Source organism: Lissotriton helveticus, chromosome 4_1 (genome assembly GCF_964261635.1).
Source record: "Lissotriton helveticus chromosome 4_1, aLisHel1.1, whole genome shotgun sequence".
Lineage (NCBI taxonomy): Eukaryota > Metazoa > Chordata > Amphibia > Caudata > Salamandridae > Lissotriton > Lissotriton helveticus.
In genome coordinates, this window is record NC_136063.1 from 489,505,801 (window position 1) to 489,531,527 (window position 25,727).

At 51.4% G+C, this 25,727-nt stretch overlaps 1 protein-coding gene across 2 annotated transcripts in view; it reads right to left on the reverse strand.

Moving 5' to 3' along the window:
• Positions 1–25,727, reverse strand: part of WWP1 (WW domain containing E3 ubiquitin protein ligase 1) — a 1,173,512-nt gene that overhangs the window by 114,337 nt on the left and 1,033,448 nt on the right. The window lies entirely within an intron of this gene.

Consider the following 25,727-nt stretch of genomic DNA (forward strand, 5'->3'; position numbering starts at 1 on the left):
GACGACCCACCGAGAGATGGTCCGTTTCTGTACCGCCCTTCCCTTCTTCTCACCCAAGTAGCCAACAAACAGTTGGTCATCCACCTGGAACTGGCGTGTGCGATCCATATAAAATGAAAGCGCACGTTTTGGGTCCAGACGATGGAGCCGCTCCTCATCTTTTGAAGGATGCGGAGGCGGGAAGAAGGAGGGTAAGGTGATGGACTGCCCGATGTGAAAAGCAGAAACTACTTTGGGCAGGAAAGAAGGTCTAGTCCTCAGAACCACCTTGTCTGGATGAATGGACATGAAAGGAGGTTTGACAGAAAGAGCCTGGAGCTCACTCACTCTCCTGGCAGAGGTGATAGCAACCAGGAAGGCCGTCTTTAAAGTCAGGAGACGGAGAGGACAGGAATGAAGCGACTCAAAGGGAGCGCACATCAAGAAAGTCAGAACCAGGTTCAAGTCCCACTGAGGCATCACGAACGGAACAGGTGGATACATGTGCGTGATGCCCTTCAAGAATCTCGTTACAATAGGGGACTTGAACAAAGATGGCTGATCAGGTAGCCTCAAGAAGGCGGAAAGGGCAGAAAGGTAGCCCTTGATAGTGCCCAGAGCAGAGCCCTGCTGGGCAAGAGAGAGAAGAAAGAGGAGAACCTCGGAGAGAGGGGCAGAAAGGGGATCCACAGCCTTTGCTGTGCACCATGCCACAAATCTGTTCCACCGGCAGGCGTATACCGACTTTGTGGAGGGACGCCTGGCTGCCAGAATCACATTACAGACTTCAGGAGGCAAGTCAAATGGCCTCAACTGTCGCCGCTCAATCTCCACGCATGGAGGTGGAGACTGGACAGGTTCGGGTGGAGGACCGTCCCCTGCTGCTGCGACAGAAGGTCCTCCTGAAGGGGCAGGCGGATCGAGGGACCGACTGACATGCTGAGTAGCTCGGGATACCAGTACCTTCGAGCCCAGTCCGGAGCCACAAGGATAACTTGGGCCCGGTCGCGCCTGATCTTCTTCAGCACTCTGGGCAGAAGTGGTATAGGCGGAAAGGCGTACAACAGACCGCAACTCCAATCGCACCGAAAGGCGTCGCCATGCGAGTGCCGTCTTGGAAACTCCAACGCGCAGAACTGATGACATTGCGCGTTCTCTTCTGTGGCGAATAGATCTAACCAAGGCTCTCCCCATTGCAGAAAGAGGCCTTTCGCCACGTCCGAGTTCAGACGCCATTCGTGATCCACCGAGCACCGACGGCTGAGTTCGTCCGCCCTGGCGTTCAGAGAACCTGCCAGGTGTTGAACCGTCAGAGTCACGCCCTGACGTTCCAGCCATTGCCAGAGACGCAGGGCCTCCTGGCAAAGGGTCCACGACCCCACTCCGCCCTGCTTGTTGCAGTACCACATGGCACTACACTCCCGTTGACAAAGGGGAGGAAGGCCTTCAGTGCTAGGCGAATCGCCCGCAGCTCCAACATGTTGATATGGAGCCGGGACTCCGCCAGAGACCAGATGCCTCTGATCTCCACCTCTCCCAAGTGGCCTCCCCAGCCCTGGAGGGACGCGTCCGTCACAACTACGTGCTCCGGTTGGGGAAGGGAGAGGGATCTGCCTCTGACCCAATCGCGGTCCGTAAGCCACCACTGCAACTGTCTCGCAGCGCCCTCCGAGATCAGGACATGGTCGGATATGTTGCCCTGATGCTGGGCCCACTGAAACTTCAGGTCCCACTGCAGAGCCCGCATCCGCCACCGGGCGTGATGCACCAGAAGGATGCAGGAAGCCATCAGCCCCAGCAGCCGCAGCGTCAACCTGACCGAAACCCGGGATAACGGCTGAAAGATGGGAATCAAAGCCTGTATATCCTGGACCCGCCGTTCCGGAGGATAAACCCGAAACTGCGCAGAGTCGAGAACCGCTCCGATGAAAAGGAGCTTTTGAGAGGGACACAGGTGTGATTTCGGCACATGGATGGAAAACCCCAGCTCGTGCAGGAGGTCTGCCGTCATCTGAAGGTGGTGGACGACTGTCTGGGGCGAGCCCGCCTTCAACAACCAGTCGTCGAGGTAGGGGAAGACTGAAACCCCTAACCGGCGCAGATGAGCTGCGACCACCGCCATCACTTTCGTGAACACCCGTGGGGCGCTGGTAAGGCCTAATGGGAGCACGATAAACTGAAAGTGCTCGTGGCCTACCGTGAACCGCAGGTAACGCCGGTGGGCCGGCAGGACGGGGATGTGAAAATACGCATCCTGCAAGTCCAACGCCACCATCCAGTCTTGCGGGTCTAGAGCAGCCAAGACCTGAGCCAAAGTCAACATCTTGAACTTCTCCTTCCGGAGGAAGCCGTTGACGTTCCGTAGATCCAAGATAGGACGCAGGCCCCCCTTGTCCTTCTTGGGTACCAGAAAGTAGTGGGAATAGCAACCACACCCTACTTCTGGCCCAGGAACGCGCTCGATGGCCCCCTTGGCCAAGAGGGCCGTAACTTCCTCCTGCAGAAGTGTCAAGTGGTCCCCCGACACACGGTGGTTCTGCGGTGGCATGGCTGGAGGAGTGGTCTCGAAGGGGAGGGAGTAGCCCCTTCGGACGAGCTGCAGCACCCACCTGTCCGATGTGATAGTGCGCCAGCGGGAGTGGTGATGGCGAACCCTGCCACCCACTGGCGTCACATGGGCCTGAAAGCTCGGACTAGGAGGATTTGGAGGCTGATGCTGCGGGGGGAGGTGTGGTCTGACCCCGCCGTTGTCCCCGACCGCCTCCACGGCGGAATCCACGGCCGCCACCGCGTTGAGAAGTATTCTGCGGTGCGTGGCTGGCAGCACGTGTGGGACCGCCCCTTCCGTGGCCACGAAAGGAGCGAAACGAACCCGTTTGCTGGCGCTGGGTCGAGAGACCCAAGGACTTAGCCGTGACCCTGGAGTCCTTGAAGCGCTCAAGCGCGTGGTCCGCTTTGTCGCCAAACAGGCGACTGCCATCGAACGGCATGTCCCCGTCGGAGGAGACAGCGCCCTCATGGCCATGAGGAGTTCCTCTATCTCCTCGCGCGACGCGCCTTGCCCAGGGACCGACGGGTATGGAGCAGGCAGCGTCGGCGACCCACGCGGGGCCGCGGGGGTGGGGCTACCCGAACCCCCGGCCGCATCGCGCGAGCGTCGGGGGGAGTCGGGGGTGCGATGACGACGCCCCGACTTCTTGTGTTTCTTACCTGAGGAACCGGAGGAATGGTGACGACTTCCGCGACCGTTCTCTCGACCGCTCCCTCAACCTCCGGCCGGACCGGGACCGCTCTCGACGCGGGGCCGACACCCGGAGCTCGAGAAGCTTGTGGGACCGCTCCCGTCTAGCCTTAGTCGTCAAGGCCCGGCAGTCGACGCAGGACTCCACGTCGTGGTCCGCGCCCAGGCACCGGAGGCAGAGTCGATGGTGGTCGGTGACCGACATCGTGCGATCACACCCGTCACAGTTCTTAAAACCGGGCATCCTACCGGCACCTTAAGAGTTAGAGTTATCAAAAAACTTTGGTCAAAAGACCGGAGTACTGCTCTTCGGATCTGCGCTAACTGGCGCGGAAAAAAGAAGAACTGACGTCAGCGCGCGGAGGCGCGTCTATATACTCCAGCGACGTCATCACGGCGCACGACGCCGACGACGGACCCGCAGGGGACGCCTGCAGACGACGCCTACCGACGCGCAGGGGTACTGCTACGCAAAAGTTTCCGGATCCAGACTGACGCCTGGGGATATTCTAAGGTAAGGAATCTAATACTAACCTGTTTCAGATATATCCTTACCTCTCAGAACATGGTTTCTTTGTTGCACCTTACCTACCCAGTCCTGAATTGGTATATGGGTTACACTCCTGTAAAGTTTACATTCTCCATATACTCAGCCATCTTGGAGCGGAGACCAAGTACATAGTCCACTATGTCACGCTTAGGCTTTTTGAGAGGTAACTCCCATCCTTCCTTCACAGGACATAGGGGTCCTCTTACAGGATGCCCAAACAAAAGCTCAAAAGGGCTGTAGCCAACCCCCTTTTGTTGGACCTCTCTGTAAGCAAACAGAAGGCAGGGTAAAAGGATGTCCCATCTTCGCCTCAGCTTTTCTGGTAACCCTTTTATCATCCCTTTGAGGGTCTTGTTGAATCTCTCCACAAGCCCATTGCACTGTGGGTGATAGGGGGTGGTGAACTTATAGTTGACACCACACTCCTTCCACATTGCAGTTAGATATCCTGACATGAAGTTTGCACCTCTGTCAGAGACAACCTCCTTTGGAAACCCCACTCTGGAGAAAACTCCAAGTAGGGCCCTTGCCACAACAGGAGCTGTTGTGGTCCTCAGGGGAATAGCTTCTGGATACCTGGTGGCATGATCCACTACCACCAGTATAAATCTGTTCCCAGATGCTGTTTGGGGGTCCATTGGTCCTACAATGTCTATCCCCACTCTCTCAAAGGGTACCCCCACCACAGGTAGAGGTATGAGGGGGGCCTTTGTGGTGCCACCTGATTTGCCACTGGCTTGGCAGGTAACACAGGAGCGAGAAAACTCCTTGGTATCTTCTGACATGTGGGGCCAGTGAAAGTGAGGGACAAGCCTGTCCCAAGTCTTGTTCTGGCCCCGGTGTCCTGCTATGGGAATATCATGCCAAGGTAAGAAGGAAGCCCCTAAATTGCAGAGGTATAACCAACCTCCTGGAAGCACTAGGCTTGGGGTCTCTAGCCTCTGAATAAAGGAGCCCATCATCCCAATACACTTTATGGGTACCTTGAGCATTCCCAGCAGCCTCAGCAGCAGCCTGCTGTCTGAGGGGTTCAAGAGAGGAACAGTCTAATTGTGCCTGCCTCAGATCTGCCATTGAAGGTCCCCCTGTCCCCAGAAACTCAACCTGATCAGGCTCAAGCTCTTCTAGGACAGTTCCCTCTTGGATCTCAGAATCATCCTCCTGGGAGGGCTGATCCTCAACCTGAGGCAGGGGGGAAGGCACTGCCTTAACCCTCTTGCTCTTTATCTTGGGTGGTGTCTGGTCTATTGTTCCAAGATCCAGCACTTTTTGGCCTGTGATCTGGTCACAGCAAGGACATGTGCTGATAGTCCCAGCATTTCAGGTTGGTGGCAGCGCCTGGGGCTCACTTGAGTGATTCAGTGTGAGAACGAGCTGATTTTCGATCCACTAGCTCGTCATTCTTATTTTTAAAACGTGTCAGACCTCTGTATGCACGCAGGCATGAATGCGATGTCTGTGAATCCTGCATTTTAAAATTCTCGTTTAAATTATCACTTACTTTGTTGGAGCACTGATTTTATAGCGCCCACTTTCCGCTGCATATTTTGTACATTTGCACCTTTCCTACGGCCTCCCTCGCCCCGTTCCACCGCAGCTGACAGTGCAGTTTGAGTGGAGGGCGAGGCGCCATCTTGGGCTGAGTTTCCATTGAAGCCTGGCCGGAGTTAGCGGTCTAGCGCTTCTTGGGGAGGCTGGGCATAAAAAGACACGCAAGGCTGTGCTCTCTGTGAGCTTTCAGGTTGGTGGCAGCGCCTGGGGCTCACTTGAGTGATTCAGTGTGAGAACGAGCTGATTTTCGATCCACTAGCTCGTCATTCTTATTTTTAAAACGTGTCAGACCTCTGTATGCACGCAGGCATGAATGCGATGTCTGTGAATCCTGCATTTTAAAATTCTCGTTTAAATTGTCACTTACTTTGTTGGAGCACTGATTTTATAGCGCCCACTTTCCGCTGCATATTTTGTACATTTGCACCTTTCCTACGGCCTCCCTCGCCCCGTTCCACCGCAGCTGACAGTGCTGTTTGAGTGGAGGGCGAGGCGCCATCTTGGGCTGAGTTTCCATTGAAGCCTGGCCGGAGTTAGCGGTCTAGCGCTTCTTGGGGAGGCTGGGCATTAAAAGCAGATGTGCCTCCGGGAGCGCAGCGGACGGGCGCAGCGGGCGCGACGATGGCGCGCCGAAGGTGCGCCTAAGGTAAGCCCGTCTGCGCCCGTCCGCGCCCCGGCAGCGCGCAGGGCTAGAGAGGCTTCTCGACCTAAACCCCAGCAGGTGACTCCACACATAAGGTATAGCAGAGAGGCTCTCATATCCCTTAACAACATCACCTGCGATATAGGCAAGGTCTGGGAGGCCCAACACTCTGCCAATGCGTCCTGCCCTGGATGCCAGTTCCAACTTAAGCCGGACCTCCCCTCCCCACTCGACCTGGGAAAAAAAGAGGGAGATCCCCTAATCCGAGCTGCTCTCATTAACGCCCGGTCCCTAGTCAAACACACGGAAGAGGTCCGTGAGCTGATACTTGACAACTCGATCGACCTCTTATTTGTGACTGAGACCTGGCTGCACACTCATTGCGCTCCCACTATTGAGTTAGCTATCCCCAGGGGCTTTAAAATCACGAGGGTAGATCGCAGCTCTGGTAGGGGAGGAGGACTGGCAGTCATCTATAGAGATAAATGGTCTTTGACCAAGGAAAGCACTGGGGCCATCAAGGATGGGGAAGTATTGGAATTCTCAATTGCCCTCACGCCTAATTTCACTCTAGGCGGGCTTCTTATCTATCGCCCTCCGGGCGCTTTGGGCTCCTTCATTCCATCATTGGAGGAATTAGTGGTCCAGAGAGCGCTGAGATTCCCTAGGTTCCTGCTCCTGGGGGACCTTAACATACATACGGATGTCCCTACAGCCCCTGGGGTCAGTGACCTTGTGGAACTATGCACTTTAGCACAGTTAAAAATGCAAGGGCCGAATATTACTCATAGCAGAGGCCACTGCCTCGACTTGGTATATTCCAATTTTTATGTCACCATCAAAACTCCTTTCCCAGTTACATGGTCGGACCATTTCTTGGTAAACTTCTCCTGGGTCACGGATAGGGCTCGCGCCACAGCTGATAAACAACAGACCCCCTTCCCCCCTAGGATTAGCATCCCAGCCCTGGCAACCTCCCTATCCCATACTCTGCCGGAGAAATCGGGAAACCTCGAAGAAGCGGTCGAGAATTTCTCGTCATGGATCAGCTCCTCCGCAAGTCGGATATCGCATACTAAAGCAAAGATCCGCCCACGAGTCACTCCGGCATCCCCATGGTACACGGAACAGCTTAAAAGTCTAAAAATAAACTGTAAACTGTTGGAAAGAGTGTGGAGAAGGGAGTATTGCCCCTTAGCTAAGGCAAAACTACGAGCAGGGCAAAAAGATTACTACGCTGCTATTAAAATAGCCAAGGGAAACTACTATGCAGATAGGATCCTTAAAGCGAAAAATAATAGTAAAGAAATATTTGCCATAGTAAAAAGCTTCACATCCCCGGTGGCAGAAACTCAAGCAGCCCCCCCCCTCGGAGGAGTGGTGTGAAAAACTGTCTACTCACTTTCGTGACAAAATAAAGAAAATTCAGGTCAGCCTTAAGATTATTGGCCCTGCCCAACCCCCACCTGCTCAGGCCACACATGAACAGGATACCTCCCCCCTCCTCCCCATTCCTTCTATTAATACAAAGACCAAAGAAGTAATGTGTTCTTTCGCAGAGGTTGAGGTGAAGGATGTGTTGGCCATTTTAAAGGCGCTCAAATCGGGTTCCCCGGCGGACCCCTGTCCGGCCAGAGTTTTGAGTGGAGTGGCGGAAGTCATTGCACCGATTGTTACTGACCTGGTTAACGAATCCCTTTCAACAAGTAACGTACCATCCCAGTGGAAGCAAGCCAAACTTCTCCCACTTATTAAAAAACCTTCCGCAGACCCTCTGGATGCATCCAACTACAGACCCATCTCCCTGCTTCCAGCAATAGCCAAAGTCTGTGAGAAAGTGGCATTTCGTCAACTTGAGAGGTTCGTGGAATCTACGGGGGCATTACACTCTGCCCAGTCAGGTTTCCGCTCCACCTTTAGCACCGAGACCGCGCTGGTGGAGGTCACTGAGGCTATTAGGGACTGTTTGGACGGAGGCGGCAGAGCGGCCCTAATTTTGTTGGACCTCTCTGCCGCGTTCGACACGGTTCCTCACGCCCAGCTGATCTCTAGGCTTGAGGACATTGGCATCACTGGCGCCGCTCTCAAGTGGGTTAAGTCCTTCCTCACGGACCGTTTTCAACAAATCTGGCTCCCTCCTTACCAGTCATCGATTAGCAGGGTGGACACTGGAGTCCCCCAAGGGTCGACTCTAAGCCCCCTGCTCTTCAATGTATACCTGACCCCCCTGGTACATCGTGCAGAGAGTCTGGGTGCCAAAATAATGGCCTACGCCGATGACACCCAGCTTCTCTTCACGTGGGACAAGAGCAACCTTGATACAATGAGAGTCCAATCATGCTTGTCCTCAGTATTTGCCTGGCTGGCCAAGGCTGAGCTCAAATGCAACGAGGACAAGTCGGAGATTCTCTTGAAGGCCAATTCCCGGTGGGATTTAGGGAATCTATCTGGCCCACTGGATTGCCGTGCCCATCTGGAAACTGTGGAGTCGCAAAAAACCTAGGGATATGGTGCGGCGCCGACCTGTGCTTTCGAGATCAGATCTCGAGACTGGCGGGAACCTGCTATGGGACTCTGGTTACCCTCCGGAAGTTCTTCCCACTTCTCCCCCAAGAAGCGAAGGAAACAGTGGCTAGAGCACTCATTCTTTCGCGCCTGGATTACGCTAACGCACTTTATGTGGGCGCTCCTGACTTCCTGCTTCGCAAACTGCAGGTAGTCCAGAACGCGACAGTGAGGCTCCTATTTAACATCCCTAAATGCCATAGTGTACGAAGACAACTGGCGGATCTTCACTGGCTTCCAGTTGCTCTTAGAGTGCGCTTTAAGATCCTAACACTGGCCTTTAAGGCCTTACACGGTCCATGCCCACCATACCTCAGTGCCAGGTTTGCCTTCTATCATCCCCCGCGACAATTGAGATCTGCCTCCCTCAGACATCTGGTCACTCCCAGATTTAAGAGAGCTCGTCTGGGGGGAAAATCCATGACGGTCAGAGCTGCCCAGCTTTGGAATCCCTGACCATCTGAGACACACGACAAACCTTACTTATTTTAAAAAACATCTTAAAACTTTTTTATTCAAGCAACTCATGTAATTCACATGTCCTCTCTTGTTATGTTATCCCTTTTTACTTTCTGACACTGAATCCTCTCTCGCGCCAGGACAGTCTCGACTAGCAGTGCGCGCTACAAGAAATATATAACATAACATAACATAACATTTCTGCATGGGTCCTATACTCCACCTCAGACCAGACTGAGGTTTCAAGATCATTACCTAACAGACACTCTATAGGAAGGTCTGAACTCACAACAACTCTTTTGAGGCCAGTTACCCCTCCCCAGGCGAAGTTAACAACTGCCATACTATGGGAGGTAGTGGCATTGCTAGCGTTGGTCACTAGGTAGGTCTCACCTAGTATGATCTGGTCAGGGTCCACAAAGTTAGGTGTCACCATGGTGACACTGGCACATGTGTCCCTGTAGGCCTGAGCCATCTTATTAATAAAAAGCGTCTGCCTGTACTTGCTCAGATTACTGGGACTTACAGTAGAGGACATTGCTATGTCCCCATCACAGACAAGAACAGCCTGAAATGGTACTCTGACTAGGCCAGAGTCCACCTCAGTTCACAGGGTCAACCGTACTACACCCTTTTGCTGGGAACCACCACCAACAGCTGGACTAGGGGGAATAGTTGTCTTAGGGGCAATGGTGGTTGGTGCTGTGCCCTTCTTGGTGCACTCACTAAACCAGTGAGAGACTGACTTACAGTATCCACACCAGGGCTTCTTTGGGCCTTCTTGTTTCTGTTTGTTCTTTTTGGAGCCACCCTCCCCCTGTGCCTTTTGGGGGCCTGGTGAAGACTTTTGGTCTTTTGATTTCTGCTCATTACCCTTCTGGTCTGCTTTTTTCTGATCACCCCCCTGGTTCTGGTTTTTCTGCTTAATCCTGGTTCTGACCCATTTGTCTGCCTTCTTTCCCAATTCTTGGGGAGTGGTCAGATCAGAGTTAATCAGATACTGATGCAATAACTGGTTTTGACAGTTGTTACGGATTTGCTCTCTCATGATCAAATTATACAACCCTGTATAGTCCTTAACTTGACTTTCCAATAACCAGCCTTCCAGAGCCTTAGTGGCACAATCAACAAAATCAGTCCAGTCCTGAGTCTGTCTCTTTTGGGTATCCCTGAACAACAACCTATATTGTTCAGTGGTTAGTCCAAACCCATCAATCAGAGCACTCTTCAGGACAGAGTAGTTGTTAGCAACCCCATCACTAACTGTGAGGAGCTTATCTCTTCCTTTTTCTGAAAAGGAGAGCCATAAGATTGCTTCCCACTGACTTTGGGGTACCTGCTGTACTTTGCAGGCCCTCTCCAAAGCAGTTATCCATTTGTGGATGTCATCCCCTTCTTTGTAGGGGGGCACAATCTTGCTTAGGTGTCTATTCTCATAGGACCTATCTTTGTCCTTAGGGATATTGCTGCCACCAGTGGGTTCTAACCCACTCTCTCTGTGCTCTCTAGCACGAGCAAGCTTCTCCTTGGCCAAGGCAACTTCAAGTTCTTGCCTCTCAATCCTCAGAGCAGCCTCTCTCATTTTGGCCTCATGTTCCCTTCTCTGAGGGGAGGTCATCCCTCTCTGAGCAGGGCCATGAGAGCCATTTGAAGCATGATGTGAGAAGTTGGCCTGATGTGCAGTGTTCACTATTCTAGTGATCACTATATATCAGTCCAAACAACCCTTATTGATGATTGGTTGTAAGTCAACCTTATAGACCAGCTATCCTAGTAGCATGGATACGAGCAGTCTAAGGCTAAGACTCTAGAGGGCGTGTTAAGCCAGCTGTTTTACCATCACATTACCCCTTGAACACCCAGTGAAAGGACACCACACAAGTGTTATGAAAATAAACAATGTATTTATTAGAATCACAACAGCCCTGTACTCTTTATGAGGACAGGGTGCTAGGCACACAACAAAACTCTTACGAAAATACTTAAGTTAGCACGGTATACACAAATGCCCGAGGGGCACGAAAAACCATATACTTTAAAAGTGGAATGCGAAATTACTAGCAGGTAAGTACAGTACTAATAGGCTTTGGAATCGCTAGGACTTGACTATGGAATCGTTAGATTACGTCTAGGAGGCCTAGGGGACTCGGGTGCAGAGTGTGCACTCTCACGCGGGATGCGGGACAAAGTCTATGATAGCTAGTAACGTTAAAGTTAGTGTTCACGGGCGAACCCGACCTGGTAGGGAGAAAACGACAGTGGATCCTGACCCTTGGATAGTGAGGCTATGCTGGGGCACCGAAATGCCGAAGTTACCTAGCCCAGGGGCTGCAGCTGCATAGGTCTCAAAAGACGTCGGGAATCCTCGTTGCCGGACCAGGAGCCTGGAAGAAAGATGCTGGCAGGCGACCAGTGAAGAGAGTTCGAAGTGATCCAAGCCTGGATCTGGAAGATGGATGACACCTGAAAGCAGAGGGGACCAAGTTCGTGACTACTAGCCAGTAGTCAGTGGGTACCAGGAGGGCACCGGATGGTAGTCACCTCGACTAGGTGAGTGGGCGACGCTGTGCTCTGCAGATCTCACGGACCAGGAGGCGTTGTCGGCGACCAGGATGGAGAGGCGAGCTGTCCCACGATGGATGAAGCTGTCGGCGTCGAAGAACCCAGGATTGGGCAACAAAGCCTTGGCTAATTCAAGCCCACGCGGTGGACTCAAAATGGCGTCTTGAGTGGACCAGGAGGGTCCGGGGTGCTCCTCTTCTGGAAGGGAGCAAGAGCCAGTCTGGAGCAACCAGACTAGCAGCAGTGATGTCGTCGGGCGTCGTTCAGAAGGCCACAAGCCAGCGGGCTAGTAGCCAAACAACGCGGTGAGCAGCAAAAAGCAGAAGGGCCCCACGCCGATCGTGGAGATGCTGGGGGGCTATTCTTCGGTGCTGGAGCTGCTCAGGGTCGGGGCTTCTCGGACCCCAAAGCACTCGCCAGGAAATTACTCGGCGGGCTTGCTGTGCAGAAGTCGTGCAGTCTTGGCAATAGTCGGTCCCTTGAGGTCTCGTCGCACTCACGGTTCTCAGCTTGGCTGTAGAGGTGAGTAGAGGTCGGAGGTGCCAGGGAAGCCGGGTCTTGTCGAGCTGGGCAGTCGGATTCCGGAGGAAGGACTTACAGCAGACCGCAGTGTTCTTGCGATGGTGCCTGCGGATGCAGGGTGACTACTCCTTAGTCACAAGGGAGAATCTTGAAGAAGGAAATCTTGAAGTCCTTTCGCAGAAAGTCGTGTCTTGATTCCAAAGATGATCTAATTTGGAAGGGGGCCTGCTCCTACCTTTATCTGGGAAAAGGGGGCTGGCACGCGACTAGGTCCTGCCCTATGGGTGGGACCAGGAGGGGGGTGGTTACACCCACTTCCTTGGCGGGCTTTTCCCCAGCTCAGGGTCTGGAGTGTCCCTGGAACTGGTTCAAGCCGGCCTATGCATAGTGAGCACCGGGGTGCCACTTGCAGTCACCTTCCTCTGAAGCCCTGCCTACCTAGGATACACAAAATCCTGTCTGGGACGGTGCTGGCACCGCCCCTGGCAGGAAACCCTTTGTCCTTATCTCCTGCTCTGGGAGGACTCCCAGCAGCAGGAGGGCAGACTTGTGTCTCGGTGGCAGCATCCATTTTGTGGAGCTGAGGCTCTGTTTGACTTTAACCGGGGTTAGGGGTTACATACATGTCGTGTCCCTCTAGAAGGGTGGAATGCTAACCCCGTCGCCAGAATTGTCGAGGGGTTAGTATTCCAATTCGTATGACACCTTACTCGACATGTTTTGATAAAGCGATACCAGAGTTGGCATATAACCGCGAGGATTATAATGCACTTAAGAGTATATGGTATGCGATATCATGGAAAACGGCTAAGGGATAGATCCCGAAAGCCGCAGACAGGCTCAGCTCATGCCAGAGCACCATCTCACATGATTCCAAGCACTCTGCCTTCAGGATTGTTAAGGCCTGCCATAGGAGTGACTGATAGGAGATCTGTGTCCCCATTTTAGGGTTAGATATAGGTATACTATATCTAAAGCAAAGGGTGAGTACACCACCTTGCCCCAGCTGTCGTGCAGCCAGTTGTGTCAGTTTAGTTCGTCAGCCCAGGGGTGGCATAATACATGCTTCAGCCCCTGGGAGACTTCTGGGTGCACCTCAGCCCTGGGTACAGGGACTTGGAGAGGGCCCAGTGCCAATTCAGTACCTGAGTACAATTTGGATAGAGAGAACAGCTAGGCTGTGGGTCTGATTAGCAGGCCCACAGCCAGGGAAAGTCGTAAACCAGTGCAGCAAAAAGCAAAAATCTGGGTGATCATAGGATTGCAGACCCTACTCTCCTACACATGAGATTGGAGAGATTCCCTGGAGTGGGATCTTCCTCTCCTCTGCCTCTGGTTAAGCCCACTTGGGGGTCTGTATGGGGGCTGCCCATACTGACTCCCATGTATGCTTAGGTTAGCCAAATAAGTCTTCTGACTCGGACCTGGCTATTTGTCTCTAGATCAGAATCTTCCTCTTCTACCCCCTCTTCTTCCTCTGGCTCAATAGTATCAGCATTATCATCTGAGGAGGGAAGGACTTCATCTGCACTACCTGAATCACCTGTCTTAGGTGGCTGTTGAGCATCATACTCTTCTAAGAGCTCAACCAGGAATCTGAGAGTAGGGTTTGAACGCTGTTTTAGCCTTCTAGAAGTACACAATTGTCTCAATTCTTGGAAGGCTAAGGCTTCATATCTTGAAGCAGTCCTCAAGTGATCTACCTCTGCAGGCAGAGGTTCACTGTCTGAGACATGGGTTCTAGCGAGGTGTGGGGTTGCACCTACCTACACTATTCGTTTTCCTACAGAACTTTTCTAGGAGTTGTAGTCAGGGTGTGCTAGGCCCAGGCTCTACAACAGCTAAGTTCAGTAGAACTTAAGTATACTAAGACTTGTTTGTATATGTACCTATAGGTACTTATGTGATCTTTCAAATGATATCTCAAGATTACAAGTGGCAAAACAACAGCAAGCTCTAATCCCAACCGCTGCACACCAATGTGAGAAGTTGGCCTGGTATGGAATATGCTACTCACCAGTATGCATCTGTTCTTGGCATGTAGGGCTGCTGACATTTATATCTGTGCATAGATCGCCGCCTAGTGTTGGGTCCGGATGATTGCACATTGTTGTCCTGGAAGAGTCTTCGAAGTATCACAAGATAGGTGGCTCCTCCCCTGGACTACAGTGTGCATGGGCATCCTCTCCATCCTCAGATTGTTTTTCGCCATTGAGGCAGAGATGGAGTATGATACAGTAAGTGATGACCATGCAGGAGAATAATTCTGAGTGCTACAGCTGCGACAGGCACCGGGGAGGAGGGCGGGCGATATAAATGTCAGCAGCCCTACATGCCAAGAACAGATGCATACTGGTAAGTAGCATATTCCGTTCGAGGCATGTGGGCTGCTGAATTTATATCTGTGCATAGAATAAATAGCAGTATCCTCCTTAGCGGCGGTTGCCCGTGCCAGCTGCAGCAGTCTGAAAAAGAGTTCTGAGAACAGTCTGACCTACAGCAGCTTGCTGTTAGGAGTGTACATCCACGCAGTAGTGTATGGTGAATGTGTGTATAGTGGTCCATGTGGCTGCTCTACATATATCCTCTAGAGGAATGTACCTAGGAAAGCCATGGATGCCCCTAACTTGTGTGTGGAATGCGCTCGTGGGGGAACTGTTAATGTGCGTTTAGCCTTTTGATAACAGATTTGTATGCACTTAACAATCCATCTGGCTATACCTGATTTTGAAATTGGGTTGCCTCTGTGCTGTGGAGAGAAGGCAACAAACAGTTGCTTAGTTTTCCTGAAATCTTTAGTCCTGTCTATGTAATACAGGAGAGCTCTTTTAACATCCAGTGTGTGCAGCGCTCTGTTTGCCACTGAATCAGGATTCGGGAAGAATACTGGCAGTTCAATTGTTTGGTTAATGTGGAATTGTGGCACCACTTTAGGCATACATTTAGGGTTGGTACGCAGCACTACCCTATTAGCATGAATCTGAATGAAAGGCTCCTGAATAGTGAGGGCTTGCAGCTCACTAACCCTTCGCAGCGATGTGATCGCTACTAAAAAAGCCACTTTCCATATCAGAAACTGTATTTCGCAAGAGTGAAGAGGTTCAAAGGGTGGACCCATTAGTCTGGTGAGAACTATGTTTAGATTCCAGACAGGCGAAGGTGGGTGCCTTGGAGGAATTACACCCTTTTGAGTCCCTCCATAAAAGCTTTAATGGCAGGCACTTTGAAAAGCGAAAGGTGCTGCCTGTTCTGAAGGTAAGCTGCCATCGCAGCCAAATGTATCCTGATGGAACTATAGGCTAGATTCCATCTGTATAGGTGCAATAAATAACATATGATGTTTTGCGTTGAGGCATCCAGTGGATTTATGTTATTGTTGGAACAATAAATGACAAAACGTTTCCATTTTGCCGCATAGCACGCCCTGGTTGTAGGCCGCCTAGCCTCCTTGATGATGTCCATACAGTCAGGGGGGCATGTTCAGGTAGCCAAACACTGACCTCAGGAGCCATATTGCAAGGCTCAACTGTTGCGGATCTGGGTGCTGAATGTCTCCATGGCTCTGAGTGAGGAGACTGGGTGTGAGTCGCAGTCGCTGGTGGGGCACCACTGAAAGTTCTAGGAACTAGTTCTATGTACCATGCTTGCCTCGCCCACGTTGGAGCAACTAGGATGAGTGTCATGGAGTGCTGCCCCAGTTTGCGCGCTACCAGCGGTATGAGCGGGGCTGGATGAAAAGCGTACGCAAATCTGTTTGACCAGTTCATCCATATCGCATTGCCCTGAGACTGCGGGTGTGGGAACCTGGCGGCGAGGGTTTGGCATTTTGCGTTTTCTTGTGTGGTGAATAGGTCTATCTCTGGATGACCCCACTGCTGGAAATACAGTTGTAGCACTGAGGGATGGATCTCCCACTCGTGCATTTGATGGCTGTGCCTGCTGAGCAGGTTCGCCATCTGGTTGTCCTTGCCTGGGAGGTGTTCCGCCATGAGGAACATGTTCCTTTGAATGGCCCACTTCCACATGCTCTGTGCTAGGTGTGACAATTGTGGAGAGTGTGTCCCTCCCTGCTTCTGGATATAATACATTGCAGTCATGTTGTCCGTCCGGATCAGCACGACTTTGTTGCACAAATGCAATTTGAACGCCTTCATTGCCATGAAGATTGCCATCAGTTCCAGTAGGTTGATGTGCATCTTTTGCTGCTGCGCAGTCCATAGGCCCTGCACTGTGTAATGGAGGACATGCGCTCCCCAGCCCTGGAGAGATGCGTCCGCTGTCAGCACTATCTGGGGCACAGGCTCTTGGAACGGTCGTCCCCTGCAAAGGTTTTGTGTGTTCCACCAATGCAGAGAGTTGTATGCACGACCGGTCACCAACACTAGGTTTTCAGTTGTCCCCGAGCCTGGTTGGACTGTTGGCCCAAGCACTCCTGAAGCGGACGCATGTGCAGCCGCGCAAGTGGGACTATAAAGATGCAGGAGGCCATCATGCCTATTAGCTGCATAAACACTTGCACTGGGAGTGAGTGTTGGGGCTTGAATTTTTGAATCAGCACCTGCATGCTGTCGACTCTCGCTGAGTTTGGCTGTGCTGTTGCTGTCAGAGTGTTTATTTGGGCGCCTAAGTACTGTTGTACATGTGCGGGTTGAAGATGAGATTTCTGGTAGTTTAGTGAAAATCCTAGACTGTGTAGGAGGTGAATTGTGCGTGACATGTGGCTGGCACATTGCTGGGCCGACTTTGCTTGGATAAGCCAGTCGTCCAGATACGGATAGACATGGATGTGTTGTCTCCGAAGGTGCGCAGCTACTGTTGCTAAGCACTTGGTAAACACTCTGGGGGCTGTGGTGACCCCGAAAGGCAGGACCTTGAACTGGTAATGTTGGTTGTTGATGGTGAACCTGAGATATTTCCTGACTGGTGTGAATGGGAATGTGGAAATATGCATCCTTCAGGTCTAGAGTCGCCAGGAAATCCCCCTGACTGAGCAATTATAGAACTTGCTGCAAAGTGAGCATGTGAAAATGTTCTGACAGGATGTATTGATTCAAGGGTCTGAGGTCCAGAATGGGCCTGAGAGATCCTTCCTTTTTTGGGATTAAGAAGTACAGAGAGTACACCCCTGTAACCTGTTGTTCTAAAGGCACGAGTTCTATGGCCCCTTTTTGCAGCATGGAGATGACTTCTTGCTGCAATAAGTGCATGTGCTCTGCGGACATAGGACGGTGCCTTGGGGGTATGTTGGGTGGAGTGGACGTTAGTTCTAGACAATATCCGTATTGTATAAGCTGTCTCACCCACCTGTCTGTGGTAATGTCTTCCCAGACTGGCAGGAACTGCTGAAGTCTTCCCCCGACCGATGTCATATGGTCCGGGGGCAGTGACAAGACGTCACTGTTTATTGGTGGCGGAGGATCTGGCAGTATTATTTCCCCGTCCTCTGCCTTTGGTGCTGTTCCCACGGTATCCACCCCTATTGCTCTTGTTATAGGTGGTTTGTGTGCCTCCTTTATTGTATTGTGCTTGCTGTGATGCTTGTCCCCTAGAAGCTCCCCTGTTACCGGAGCGACGAAAGGAACCGCCCCTGAACTGTTGTGACTGTAGAGCTCCCATGGACTTGGCAGTTTCCGTGTCTTTTTACATTTTTTCTAGGGTTGTGTCTACATCAGGACCAAACAGAAAGTCAGGGTTAACTGGCTGATTAAGCAGAGTAGTTTGGATATCTGACTTGAAACCAGATATGCGGAGCCAGGCATGTCTTCTGAGCATCACACTAGTGTTGATGGCCCTAGCTGCCGTGTCAGCCGCATATAACGCACATTTAATGGATGTGTTTGAGATTAGCTTCCCCTCCTGTATTAGCATTTCAGCTCCTTCCTTATAAGCATCAGGCAGGTGTTGTAGCAGCTGCTCTAACGTGTCGTAATGAGCCCTATCATATCTGGCTAATAATGCTTGTGTATTTGAGATTCTCCAAATATTAGCCGCTTGAGCCGCTACACGTTTGCCAGAAGCTTCCAAGATCTTGGATTCTTTGTCCGGAGGAGGAGCATCACCACTTGTCTGAGAGCTTGCTCTCTTACAAGCATTAGCCACCACCAAGGAGCCCAACGGGAGCTGGCCTTTGATATACGTAGGGTCTACAGGCGCAGGCCAGTACTTCTTCTCAATCCTGGGATTCACAACCCGTGCCTTCGTTGGTTCATCGAAAATGTCACCAGCGTGTTTGAGCACACCTTTCAGCATAGGCAACGTCTTCACTGATCTTTCTGAAGTTGAGAATGTATCAAACAGAAAGTCTTCCTCTACTGGGTCAGCGTGCATATCCACATCATGGTTAAGGGCTGCCCTCTCAATCAAGGCGTTAAACGCAGCAGTATCCTCATTAGGTTATGTTTTGACTGCATAGGACTGAGTGTGAGGCATGGTGTCTGGCTCATCAGGGTCAACAGGGTCAGTCCATGGTTGGGACTCCTCTTGATCCGTGTCAACAGGATAATTAAACTGGTGTTCATTGTACCCTTCCTGTACATCCTCAGTGGCATGTGTGGGAGAATAGGTACATTCCTGTCCGTATGACTGTATAGGTTCAAAAAGAGTAGGTGATGTGGCAGAGTCCCTCTTCTTTTTGAGTGGTATTTTGTACGACTCCTTAGGAGTTTCCGGTCTGATTTTTCTTTTATAAATCGTGAGTCTTCCTGAATTGTAGTCGATGAATAGTTTCGACTGATCATCATAGGTGGGCGCCTGGAACAGAACGTTCTGCTCTATGGGTCGAGTGGTAGAAGCTACCAATAAAGACTTGGATCTGTCGGTGCCCGTTTGGATCTGGGCCGCCTTAGGTCGTGCGGTCGGGGGCAGTCCGTACTTTATCGGCGCCGTAGGCATTGAAGACGGACTGACCTGCCTCGAGGGAGGCGTGGTTTTCGATCCGACTGACTTCGACCGTTCAGCATGTTGTATATGGCCATGCGTAGACTCGAGCTGTTGGTGCGCAGCAGGTACGCTCTTTTGTTTCGATTGGATATGTCCTTTCGGGTCGAGTGTTGTTTTCGACTCGAAGGCCTTGACAATTACTGGCTTCCGAAGCTTCGGTTCGAGGGTCTTTTGAGTCTTGAGTCCTTCGGTAGTGTCGCCATCTTTGGACCCGGACGTCGATGACGTTAGCATGACTCGCTTGACTTTAGAGACGGGCTCACTCGCTCCGATCTTCGGGTCGACACCCCCGTGTGACCCCGTCGGGTCAATGACACCTTTCACCTTGATCGGTGCTGAAGGCGTCGAGCCGATGACTGTTTTGATCAGTTTCGGTTTCGATTTAGTGTCTTTAGACCCAGAAATCCTGAAGAATGATCGTCCCATCTCCTTGCTCCCGGCTCCAGCCAAGATCTTGGAATCTTATATAAATCAAAATCTGTCTGCTTTCATCGAAAATTCCGACATACTTGACAGCTCCCAACATGGCTTTCGATCAGCCCACAGCACTGAGTCTGCTCTCACTGTTGTGACAAATAAAATCCGATCTGAGTTTGACAAGGGACACCCTTCGCTGCTTGTGTTATTAGATCTCACAGCAGCATTTGACACCTTGTCCCCGTCAATATTGATCTCCAGGCTCAAGGACATCGGATTAGGAGGCTCTGCACTTAGTTTACTCTCCTCCTTTCTCCATCATAGGGAGCAGAGAGTGAAAATGGGCAACTTCCTTTCCGACCCCCACAAGGTGCAATGTGGGGTCCCTCAGGGCTCCTCGTTGAGCCCTCTACTATTTAACATCTATGTTACCCCACTTGCAAAAGTGGTTAGATCCTTTGGCCTGGATGTGCTGTCATATGCCGATGAGACACAGATATTGGTATCCATCACCCAGCCAGCCTGCGAGACTGCATCCAAGTTTAGAGCTTGTATGGAGGCAGTCTCGCAGTGGATGGCGCGTAATTTTTTAAAACTAAATGGTGAAAAAACCGAGGTCATGGTTTTGGGAGGGAGTCAAGATCTCTGGTCTAGGGACTGGTGGCCCTCGTCCTTGGGGGACTGTCCTACCCCTACCGCTACCGCCAAAAATCTGGGCGTACAAATTCTTTCGATCGTCAGGTAAATAGGACAGTGTCAACTTGTTGTGGCATTATTAGAATTTTAAAGAAAATGGCCCCTTACCTATCTCTGGCAGCTCGTAAACAAGCAATAGCTGGCTTAGTACTATCGAGGCTGGACTATTGTAATGCCCTCTATGATGGCATCAATAAAGGGGCTATCCATCGCCTCCAAATGGTGCAAAATGCGGCTGCCAGGGTGGTATTAAGCCTCCCTAGGAGAGCGTCTGCAACAATGGCCAGAAGAGATCTTCACTGGCTGCCGATCCCATCTAGAATTTCTTTTAAAATTCTATGTCTGGCCCATGGTGCCATCCATGGATCAGGATCTGAAGGCATTAGATCGCTTCTGCGGGCCTATACTCCCGTCAGAACTCTTCGTTCATCTTCGAAGAATAGGCTTGTGGCCCCCAGGTTTGCAAAAGTAAAATGGGGAGGTAGAGCCTTTTTCGTCTTGGCTCCTAAACTGTGGAATTCCCTCCCCCTTGAACTCACCAGTCAATCTTCCCTGGTAATTTTTAAAAAACTTCTGAAGACCTGGTTTTTCTCTCAATCATATTAGACTATGCCTTTCCAATGGCGTTTTATTCTGGCTACTTGGTAGTTTGGACTTTTAAGTTTGTCTGTATTGCGCCTTTATGCACCCTGGGGCTAAGTTTTGCGCAGTATAAAAATGCCTTCATTCATTCATTCATTCTTTAGGTTTTGGTTTCGATTTCTCCACTGATTGTGGGCAATCGACCGATGGCTCTTTTGAAATGTTCTTAGCCGGGCCTGGAAGCAGGGCTAGAGAACGTGGATGAAGATCTTGGCTAAGGCCTACCGGCGATGCCTCGACCTGAGCCGTGGAAAGTATAGAGTCTTTATAGGGCCCCGCTACTGCGGTTGGGCCGGGCTCATCGCTTTAGTCGTCGTCGACTGCTCCGATGGCTTGTGCGTCGTCTCCTACCTAGACGATGTTTTCATCCTGGATGGAGATTGTGAGAAGTTGGCCTGATATGCAGTGCTCACTATTCTAGTGATCACTATGTATCAGTCCAAACAACCCTTATTGATGATTGGTTGTAAGTCAACCTTATAGACCAGCTATCCTAGTAGCATGGATACGAGCAGTCTAAGGCTAAGACTCTAGAGGGCGTGTTAAGCCAGCTGTTTTACCATCACATTACCCCTTGAACACCAAGTGAAAGGACACCACACAAGTTGTTATGAAAATAAACAGATATTTATTTATAACAAGACTACCCTGAACTCTTTATGAGTCAGGGAGCTAAGCACATAACAAAACTCTTACGAAAATACTTTAAGTCACACAATTTACACAAATGCCCGAGGGGCACGAAAAACCATATACTACAAAAGTGGAATGCGAAATTACTAGCAGGTAAGTACTACTCTCATAGGCTTTGGGATCGCTAGGACTGGACTACTGGAACCTTTAGATTACTAGCAGGAGACCTAGGGACGTCGTGTGCAGAGTGGGAACTCTCACGTGTAATGCGGAACAAAGTCTATGGATCCTAGTAAATGCAAAGTTAGTGTTTTCGGGCGAACCCGACTAGGTAGGTCAAAAACGAAAGTGGATCTAGACACTTAGAGAGTTGGTCTACGCTGGAGCACCGGAGTACTCGGTTTACCTAGCCCAGGGGCTGCGGCTGCATAGGGTTCAAATGTCGTCGGGTTTCTCCGTTGATGAACCAGGAGCCTGAAGAAAGAAGTTGCTGGCAGGCGACCAGTGAAGAAGTTCTTGGGGATCCAAGCCTGGATCGGGAAGAGGAAGACCTGTAAGCAGAGGGGACCAAGTTCTGAATCACTAGCCAGTGATTTAGGTGGGCACCAGAGTGGCACCGGACGAAGTCACCTCAACCAGGTGAGTGGGCGCTGCTGGGCTCTGCAGTCTCTCGGACCAGGAGGCGTTGTCGGCGACCAGGATGGAGGTGCGAGCTGTCCCACGAAGGTCTCTGCTGTCGACGTCGCTGGACCCAGGATTGGGGCAACAAGTCTTGGCAAATGCAAGGCCCACGCGGTGGACCTAAAATGGCGTCTTGAGTGGACCAGGAGGGTCCAGGGTGCTCCTCTGTTGGAGGGGAGCAAGGGCTAGTCTGGAGCAACCAGACCAGCAGTAGTTGTCGTCGTGGAGCGTCGTGAAGGGGCCACTAGCCAACGGGCAAGCGACCTGGACAACGCGGTGAGCAGCAAAGAGCAGAAGGGCCCCACGCAGATCTCGTGGATGCAGGGGGGCTGAACTTCGGTGCTGGAGCTGCTCAGGGTCGGGGCTTCTCTTACCCCAAAGCACTCAGTCGAGGGTCACTCGGGAGTCGTGCTGGACAAGCGTCGTGCAGTTCTGAAGATGGCCGGTCCCTCGAGGTCTCGTCGCACCCACGGATCACAGCTGGGCTGATGATGTAGGTTGAGGTCAGAGGTGCCAGGGAAGCCGGTTCTCGTCGTGCTGGAGCAGTCTTGATCCGAAGGAGAGACTGGCAACAAACCGCGATGCTTGGTTGGTGCCTGCTGCTGCAGGGTGACTACTCCTTAGTCACAAGGGAGAATCTTGGGAAGAAGTCTTGAGTTCCTTTCGTGGAAAGTAGTTTCAGGATTCAAAGATGATCTGATTTGGAAGGGGGCCAGTTCCTACCTTTATCCTGCAAAAAGGGGCTGGCACGCGACTAAGTCCTGCCCTATGGGTGGGACTAGGAGGGGGGTGGTTACACCCCTCTCCTTTGGCGGGCTTTCCCCAGGCCAGGGGCTGGAGTGCCCCTGGAACTGGTTTCAGCCGGCCTATGCACAGTGAGCACCGGGGTGCCACTTGCAGTCACCTTCCTCTAAAGCCCTGCCTACCCAGGATACATAAAACCCTGTCTGGGACGGTGCTGGCACCGCCCCTGACAGGAAACCCTTTGTCCTTGCCTCCTCCTCTGGGAGGACTCCCAGCAGCAGGAGGGCAGACTTGTGTCTCGGTGGCAGCATCCATTTTGTGGAGCTAAGGCTATGTCTGACTTTAACCGGGGTTACAGGTTACATACATGTCGTGTCCCTCTAGAAGGGTGGAATGCTAACCCCGTCGCCAGAATTGGCGAGGGGTTAGTATTCCAATTCGTATGACACCTTACTCGACATGTTTTGATAAAGCGATACCAGAGTTGGCATATAACCGCGAGGATTATAATGCACTTAAGAGTATATGGTATGCGATATCATGGAAACGGCTAAGGGATGGATCCCGAAAGCCGCAGACAGGCTCAGCTCATGCCAGAGCACTATCTCACACGATTCCAAGCACTCTGTTTTCAGGATTGTCAAGGCCTGCCATAGGAGTGACTGATAGGAGATCTGTGTGTCCATTTTAGGGTTAGATATAGGTATACTATATCTAAAGCAAAGGGTGATTACACCACCTTGCCCCAGCTGTCGTGCAGCCAGTTGTGTCAGATTTGGATGGCCAGCCAGGGGTGGCATAATACATGCTGCAGCCCCTGGTAGGCCCTGGGTACACCTATGCCCTGGGTACCTAAGGTACACTGTACAGGGACTGATAAGGTGACTCAGTATCCAATTAGACATGTACCTAAGGTACATGGAATCCATTTTACAGAGAGAGCAGTGGGCCTGGGGTCCTGAATAGCAGGGCCCCAGGTCAACTAAGTCAGAAAACCAGCAAAACACCAGGCAAAAAGTTGGGGGCAACCATAGTCAGGGATCTACCTTCCTACAGAGATTTCCTCTTTGTCCTCATCATAGTTCGAGTTATGTTCCGACGCGGGATCCGACTGTCGATCAGGATCCTCTTCTTCTAAACCCCCTTAGTCGTCAGCCTCGAAGATGTTCTCTGGGTCGGGCGCCGACTCCCGTGCCGACTGTCTTGTGGCGCGTCGAAGCCTAAGAGTTTTCTTCGACCTGAATAGAGAGCAGGCCATACAGCTGCCTCGTCGTGGTCCGGTGATAGACATTTATTGCACACCGGGTGCACATCGATGTGAGGGTATTTGGAGTTGCAAACGGGACATCGTTTGAACGGACTGCGCTCTATCGTCGATCTTGGATGGGGCCTCTGGTGTCGAAAAGGCAAGCGGCCGTCGACGTCCGGCTCGAAGAGCTGGAACAAGTACGAGGCACCGAACGAAAGACAATACAGACGCCCCGAAGGCCTTTTGGCCTTGTGAAAACGTTTTTATAGTTATTCCGAACGTGAGTTAAGAAAGTACATCCGAACCCAATGGCGGAAAAAAACAATCTGAGAATGGAGAGGATGCCCATGCGCACAGTAGTCCAGGGGAGGAGCAACCTATCTCGTGATACTTTGAAAACTCTTCCAGGACAACAATGTGCAATCATCCGGACCCAACACTAGGCGGCGATCTATGCACAGATATAAATTCAGCAGCCCACATGTCTCGAACATGATGTTCCCTATTCTAGTGAACACCTTGCACCAGTCCAAACAACCCTTATGGTGATGGTTGTAAGTCAACCTTATAGACCAGCTATCGTGGACAGAACAGTCTTAGGCTAAAAGACTCTTGAGGGCGTGAAAAGCCAGCTGTTTTACCATATGTAACCCCTTGAATATCAAATGAAAGGACACCACACAGGATATATATATAAAATATATATGTATTTATTTACTGACACACTTTGAACTCTTTATGAGATCAGAGGCCAAAGCACATAAGATACTTAGTCAGAATACGTTAAGTTGAACAATTTACGGTTAGGCTCTAGAGGCGAAGCAAACCATATATTAAGAAAGTGGTATAAGTACCACATCACGAGAAAAGGAAAGGCCTAGGGCATCGCTGGGGCTACACTATCTGAACCTTAGTTTAGAAGTAGGAGGCCCACAGGCGGCACGTGCAGTGTCTTTACACACACGTGTGAGTCAATGCAAAGTCAATGGGAACTTTGAAGTTAGATTTAGAAGGATTTAGGACACTTCCGGTTTAGCTAGGAGGAAACAACTAAAAACCTTAACACTTGGATAGTCAATACCCTTGGGAGCACCGAAGTACTCGCGTTACCTCACCCACGGACGGCGGGTGCATAGGTGTGAAGATGTGTCGGGTTTCGCCGTTGAATCCTATGGAGCCTTTGAAGAAAGATGCTGCAGGCGACCAGGAGGAAGATGTCCGGGTGGATCCAAGGGTGGATCGAAGATGAAGAGGACCTGAAAGCAGAGGGGACAGAGTCTGGGTCACTAGCCAGTGACCAGGTGGAACCAGGAAGGAACCAGACGACGTCGAGGAGCAATCAGGTGCTGTCTTGAAGCTTGTATTTGCAGCCACGTGGACCAGGAGGCGTCGACGATGACCAGGTGCTGGAGACGAGCTGTCCCACGAAGGTTCTCGCAGATAGAGGGGTCGACTTCCGGATTGGAGTCAACAAGCCTTGGCAAAGGCAACTCACGCAGGATACAACAAAGGCTTCTGGTGCAGACCAGCAAGGTCTGAGGTGCTTCACCTTTGCAGGGAAACAAGTGCCAGTCTGGAGCAACCAGACCAGTGAGGTGGTTCAAAAGGATTGTCGTCACAGTGGCTACTAGCCAACGGGCCAGCAACCGGACAA